Raw genomic sequence first — 7461 nt, forward strand, 5'->3', positions numbered from 1 at the left:
CTCCAGGGTTTTCCTACAGATGAAAGACAAGCGGTACCTACCTCCATGAACCAGGAAATGTTGTGGTAATGGCAGTTAAATCCTCAAAGGACAGGAAATTTTCCGTGGATTTCCTGCATACACAATATGTTCCTTCCTTCCTTCCTTCCTTCCCTTCCTTCCTTCCCTTCCTTCCTTCCTTCCTTCCTTCAACTTTTATTTATTTTGAGGGGCACCTGGGTGGCTCAGTCGGTTAAGCATCCGACTTCATCTCACAGTTCATGGGTTCAAGCCCCGCATTGTGCTCTGTGCTGACAGCTAGATCAGAGCCTGGAGCTTGCTTCAGATTCTGTCACTCCCTCTCTCTCTGACTCTCCCCTGCTCACTCTGTCTCTCTCTCTCTCCTCTCTCTTTCAGAAATAAATTAAAAAATATAAAAAAATTCAAAATATATGAGAAGCAGCTGTGTGTCCAGATATTTAATATATTATGAATAATCTCATCCTCCAAGCTTTTATTTATTTATTTTTGATGTCTATATTTAATAATTCAGAAGCAAACTTTGGAACTGCTAAATAAGAAAATTTAACCTCATAAATTAGAGCCGTAATTGTCTCATGAATGATCCATGAATCACGCATCATCCCATCTGGCACTCAGGTGGCCAGTCACAGAATTTGTACAAATGAAGATTTTTATAGAGGGGGGTGGGGTCGGAGAATTAGTAGCAAATAAGAAGGATGATTCCAGGAGTCAGGCCTATTTTCTTGGGCGAAGAACAATGTGCATTTCTTATCATGCACATGACCTCATCTGCCTTTGGGGGCTGGAGAGGACCTCGGAGACAGACTCATTACTCAATGGAAAGAAAAATGTCATGCCTGACTGGGTACGACTACATTTCGGGAGTGGTTGAAATTTGTTCAATTAGGTATAAAATCCCTGTGTGGGAACTCAGTTCATGACGCCATTTTGGGTCTGAGATTTTCCTTTTCCACCAGGATGTGGTTCAAGGGGATGTATCTTCATCATCTTGCCCCTCCACCAGCAGGAGCTGCTCTTGGAACCCTGCTGGCTGCCTGCTTGGGACGGATGGGAGCACTACCTCTGCTCTGGTCTAGTCTCCTCCTCAGCCGGGTGCTTTGTGTTTCAGTTTTGGGACTGGGCCTTCTGAGTGTTCCCCACTTTCCCTTAGCAGATGGAGCCTCTTAGTCTGGGACAAGGTGTGTTTCTGCCTCTTCACCCACTGGCCCTTCCCCCAGTTCCAGGGTGGCTCCCTGTGCCCTGGGGTAGTGGGGCTCTCTACCCCTCCCACACCCAGTTAAGGTTCCTTTCTGTGTAGGGGATGGAGGCCTCCCTGCCCTTCTCAGGAGGGAGCTGCTGTGGCCTCAGGCTTGTACCACCAGAAAGCAGTTCTCTGGTGTGTATCCTGCTCTCCAGCCTGTCTGGACCCCCCGGGAGATTGATGGGCAAAAGCTTAGAGACACGGTGAATTTCCTGAGTCTGTGACTCTCAGGACCTCCCAGGACTCTTTCTTGCCTTCAGTCGTTTGTTAACAATTATAGCTGAATTATTCCTTTTGGCTTATAGAGCCTCTGGCATCTGTCCTAAGGAAGCAAGAGGTTGCGTGCCCTATTTTCTTTGATGACTCTGTATTTCTCTAGATTTTAGGTTAACAAGTTGCTCTGATCCTTCAACTCTGATGGACTCAGGAGGAGCGATATTGATTATCCAGCCTTTCAAAATCTTAAGTATGGGACTGAGCTCTTCTTTCTATATTCCAATCTGAACATTCCAAAAAATATTATCTTTCTCTTACTAGCCTGAGGTTATAAAGCACAAACAAATACTTAAGAGCCTTAAAACACTTAAGAACACCAAGGAAATAGAAGGTCAGCATGTCCAGCAAGGACATGGATGATGAGACAAACATGGAACATTCTAGCAGGAACAGTAAGAAGATAATCTGGATACATGATTCCAGAACAGTCTATTAACTCGACGTGCTACAGAGTCTCATGGTTTCTTGTTACAAGTAATGGGAGATTTGCAGTAGGACCTTTCGTGTGAACTTCATGGTTATTAGCATATGCTTGTATCCTAAAGAAAACTGTATAAGATTCTCATTTCATCAAGTAGGATTACAACTAATACTTTTTGATACTTCAAAAATCTCTATGTCAAAGAACTCTATAATCTTAAGAATAATTTGATGCCTGAACTGAATTATTCAGTCATTCAGAGATAACAATTGGGCACCTACCACTTGCCCGGCCATGTTGGATGCTGAGATCCAGGTAGAAACACTTGAAGCAACCACTGAGTCAAGATTCTGAGAGGGCAAACACCAGGAAGGGTGACCACTTCAGTAAATATTGTTTCAAGCAGGCTTGTTTGAGTCTAGAGTCTGCACATTAAACAAAAACTCAGCAGGCCAAAATGCTTAGTTCTTAGTTGATGTGTTTTTCTTCCTAAATAGTCTAAAAGCTCCTTGAATAAAGGGATTGCATTGTGAACACTATTTTCATGAGTGTAGCAAGGTGTTTGGATCCAGGCTGGTTGTAAGTGCCTGGTGAGTGAGCATATATTACTTCAAGTCCCACAGAAGGGGCATTTTTCACATGTTTTAATGTTATATGTCTGTGATGGCAACTGGTTCCTCTCTAAAAATAGTGGTGAACTGGAGGTTGCTGATACTGTTACACAGGCAATCACAGGGGAACCTGGGAAAACAAATATAGAGCAAGTGCAAGTGTTAAAAAGAAATGCCAGGGTCCAAAAATGCACCTCGGGCCAGACCAACTCCCCAAACCCTGTTTAATATCTAACCTAGGTGCAGTTCCAAGCTCTCCCAGAAGAATAAGTCTCCCCCCATCAGTGAAGAATTCTCTCTTTTTCACAAGCGAGGTCCTCTGTTACTGGGTCTTCTCCATCCCCTCAAGGAGGAGAAGTCATCTGCATGATTAAACCCCTGTCTTCACATTTAAGGGAAGGGCGATTTCCTTCAACCATCCTTTCTCATCTTTTGCCAAATTCCTTCTGACAAAAACCTCCCATGTGTACAACTTCTGGGCACTTCCCTCTCCCTGCCAGATAAGATGCGCCTGACTCGTGAATTACTCAGCATAACCAATCAAATCTTCAAATTAACCTGGTTGATTTTGTTTTTTAACACAAGCCGTGACAAGTCAGGGCTGGGGTGGGGGTGAGACAGGGAAGGCAGTCCATGGGGAGTGTTTCAAGGACAGGAGGGAGAGGGTGGCAGCAGGTCCAGGGCTGGGTGTGGGGGTACTTGTGTTTTCATGGGTTACTGTCTGGATGAGAAGAAAAGGTAGGGTCACTTTTCCATGCCACACAAGCCTTGTTCCCCAGCATCTGATTTGGGGTCTCTGGGAGCAGAATAGAAGCTGGTGACAGGGAGAAGCTGGAAGCCTGAGAGGAGGGTCATACCCGGAGGGGAAGTGAGAGTCTGAGTAGGTGTCCAAGGTTTAGGGCGGAGCCCATTTGAACTGTTGCAGAGACTCAGGGAAGCTTGTGTGCTGAGAAGGAAGTCAGAAGAGAGGAGCCGTGTGTGGGCAGGTTTGTTAGAACAGACACCAAAGACCCACTTTCTGAGAGAAAGGAAGAACATCTGCAAATAAGATGCTGTTGTTGCAACTGGTGTTGCTCACGGTGCTCTTCCCAGGTGGTGACAGTGACAATGGTGAGGACTGTGTCCCTGCTCAAAGGGTGTATGTGTGTGTGTTGTGTGTGCATGTGTGTGTGTGCATGAGTGTGTGTACATGTGTGTGATGTGTGTACATGTGTGTGCAGGCATGTCTTGTGTGAACATGTGCTATTGTGTCTGCATGTGTGTGTAAGTGTGTATGAGTATGTGTGTACAGGTGCCTGTGTGGGGATCTGTGTGTGTCTGTGGATCTGTGTGTGTCTGCAGTTCTGTGTTCATATGTATGTCTAGGTGTGTGCATATGTGTGTGGCTCTCAGTGTCTGTGTAAACGTGGCATTTGTGCCTGTGTGTGGGGGCACTCATGGTAGTTCCCAAGCACACACCTGGGGAGGGAGGGATGTCAGCCTGGTTTGTTCCTGAGCATCCTGCCCCAGGGACTGTGCTCTTCTGAACGATGGGTAGGAAGCTCAGGGCTCCGGCGCAGCACGTGCCTCCTGAGAGAACTATGGCGCCCTGCCCTCCAGATTTCTGTGCCCCTCCCTGGCACCTTTCTTCTGTATTCTCTCTCCTTCCAAATGCCCTCTTCTCCTTCAGTCTATCTGTTCCTCTGGCACAGACTTCCAGGAGCCAATCCCTTTTTGAACCATCTGGACAACATCCTTTTACAACCATTTCTGGACACAAAATCTGAGCTCTGCTTGGCTGGATGAGCTGCAGACTCATGGATGGGACAGCAAGACTGGTGCTGTCATTTTCCTGTGGGCTTTATCCAGGGGCAACTTCAGTAATGAGGAGCTGATGGAACAGGAAAGGAAATTTCATACATTCTAAATTAGATTTCCTCTGATATTTCAGGATGTCAGTCAATGGCAGCTTGAATGTGAGTTCAGATCTCTCAGGGCAGGGGGAATGGAGGTGGCAGATGTGTGCGTTTCCTTCAGTTTCCTCTTCCTCCAGGAAAAAGCCTTCACTGGCTTCTGAATCTCATATCTCCCCATAATAAAATTGAATCACACCCCTCTGAGTAGGGAGCAGAAGCCAGACCCTGATCTTGAAAAACTTCATGTTTTCTGCTACTTCCCTTCCTCTCATTGCACTCAGGCTGTGCTCTCATGTCTCCAACTAGTGTTCTCTGTAACCACCCAGTTCCATGGCCTCTAGTCAGATACCTTCCAGTCCTTCACTCTGTAACTGATCCTTGACATTTGCATTTTCCCCCATTTAATCCCCTCAGTGGCCTCTGTCTATGTGTTTCCTGTACCCGCTGCCCCCCCCCCCCTTAGATGGTTTTATCCCAGCTCTCCTGTGGAGCCCTTCCCTGTTCTCTGCCCACACCTTGCCTGTCTCTCCTCTAACGTGTTCCTTCCTCAATTGTTCACTTCTTCCCGTCTGTCTGAGCCTCCATTCAAACCAAACTTTGCTCCACTCCTTCCAGTACCCTCAACTTCTCCCTCTGCTTCAGCCATCCGTGGCTTCCACTCATCTCAATTCATCTCTTTCCCTCCCCTTTCGTGTAACTCACAACCTCTCGTCCCCAGATCCCTTTAAGGTATAGCTGGCAGGAGGCTGTGAGTTTCATTTTGGAGATGCATCAGTAGGCTTCATGTGGATTGTATATCAAGGATCAGGTCTCATGTGCTTCCAGAAAGCGTCATGGTTTCCATATCCAAAGGGAGGAAGGAGGGCTGAGAGGCTCTGCAAAGTATTCAGTCAGTACCATGTGCTCAACTTAAGAACATAAGCACACATCATGGGGCGCCGGGGTGGCTTAGTCGGTTAAGCGTCCGACTTTCTCTTAGGTCATGATCTCGCGGTTCGTGGGTTCGAGCCCCGCGTCGGGCTCTGTGCTGACTGCCAGCTCAGAGCCTGGAGCCTGTTTCAGTCTGTGACTCCCTCTCTCTCTGACCCTCCCCTGCTCACCCTGTCTCTCTCTCTCTCTCTCCTAGATATAAATAAAACATTAAAAAAAAAAAGAACATAAGCACACATCAATGTCTCCTCTTGGGTCTTCTTGACACAGGGAAGGCACATCTCTAGCAGCAAGGTCGGGTCTGCTCCTTCCTACAGGAATTCTCTCTCTGTACCTATAAATTTGCTCCATTTTCTCAATTTCAAAGGAAAAGAGGCCGAGAGGGAGAGATGATGATACCAGGTTTTGAGAGGTGGAAAGATGTATATCTTAACTGATGTGAACATCTTCCCTCTTAGTCTGTGAATACCTGTCCTGTCTCTCCAGCGAGGCCAGAGGCCTGGTTGCCCGGTGGCCCCAGCCCTGGTCCTGGGCGTCTGCTGCTGGTGTGGCATGACTCTGGCTTCTACCCAAAGCCAGTGTGGGTGACGTGGATATGGGGTGAACTGGAACAATGGCACACCTGGTGAGTCCATGTAAAATTCGGTGATTGATCACTTACGTACAACAACCAGTGCTCACCACAAGAGCCCTATTTAATGACCATCACCCATCTAACCCATTTCCCACTCATCTTTCTCCATCAATCTTCAGTTTGTTCTTTATTGTAAAGAATGTCGTATGGTTCATTTCCCTGTTTTTTTCTTCCTTCCCATATGTATGTCTGTTTTGTCCATAAGTGAAATCAATTGGTATTTGTCTTTGTACAACTGAATTGTTCACTTAGGATAATACACTTAGGATAATGAAATGGCAGGATTTCATTCTTTTTTTTGATGGCTGAGTAATATTCCAGTGTGTGTGTGTGTGTGTGTGTGTGTGTGTGTGTGTGTGTGTGTCCATTCATCAGTCAATGGACATTTGGGCTCTTCCATAATTTGGCTATTATTGATAATGTTGCTATAAATACTGGGGTGTATGTACCCTTTTCAATCTGTATTTATTTTTTATCCTTTGGGCAAGTACCTAGTTGCACAATTGCTGGATCATAGTATAGTTCTATTGTTAACTTTTTGAGAAACCTCCTCACTTTTCCAGAGTGGCCACATCAGTTTCCATTCTCACCAGCAGTGTAAGACGGTTCCCCTGTCTCTGCATCTTTGACAACACTTGCTGTTTCCATTGTTATTAATTTGAGTTTGAGAGGTGTGAGGTATTTTGATTTGTATTTCCCTGATGATGAGTGACTTTGAGCACCTTCTCATGTGTCTGTTAGCCATCTGGATGTCTTCTTTGGAAAAAATGGCCATTCATGTCTTCTTTTCATTTCTTAACTGGGCTATTTGTTTCCTGAGTGTTTAGTTTGACAAGATCTGTACAGATTTCGGATACTAACCCTTCATCAGATATGTCATTTGCAAATATCTTCTCCCATTATGTAGGCTGCTCTCAGTTTTAGTTGATAGTTTCCTTGAGTGTGCAGAAACTTCTTATCCTGATGAAGTCCCAGAAGTTTATTTTAGCTTTTGTTCCCTTGCCTCCAGCAACATGTCTAGTAAGAAGTTGCTATAACCAATGTCAAAGAGGTTGCTGCCTATGTTCTCCTCTAGGATTTGATAGTTTTCTGTTCTACACTTGAGTGTTTCATTCATTTTGAATTTATTTTTATGTATGGTATAAGAAAGTGGTTCAGTATCATTGTTGTGCATATTGCAAGTATCTTGTTGAGAATTTTTGCATCTGTATTCATCAAGGATATTGACCTGTAGTTCTCTTTTTTTGCTGGGTCTCTGTCTGGCTTGGGAATCAGAGTGATGCTGGCTTCATAAAATGAGTCTGGGAGTTTTCCTTCACTTTCTATTTTTTGGAATAGCTTGAGAAGAATNGGTATTATTGGTATAATAATAATAACCAGTAAAGAACGGTTTATAGCATATAACTGGATTTCCCAGCTATAATTAAATA

General features: G+C 45.1%; 1 pseudogene; it reads left to right on the plus strand.

Annotated features, from left to right (window-relative positions):
* The first annotated feature begins 3621 nt into the window (after window positions 1-3621).
* LOC144221132 (T-cell surface glycoprotein CD1a-like) lies at window positions 3622-6026 on the plus strand (annotated as a pseudogene).
* Window positions 6027-7461: the final 1435 nt, after the last annotated feature.

This window comes from Crocuta crocuta, unplaced genomic scaffold (genome assembly GCF_008692635.1).
Source record: "Crocuta crocuta isolate KB4526 unplaced genomic scaffold, BGI_CrCroc_1.0 scaffold494, whole genome shotgun sequence".
NCBI classification, from domain to species: Eukaryota; Metazoa; Chordata; class Mammalia; order Carnivora; family Hyaenidae; genus Crocuta; species Crocuta crocuta.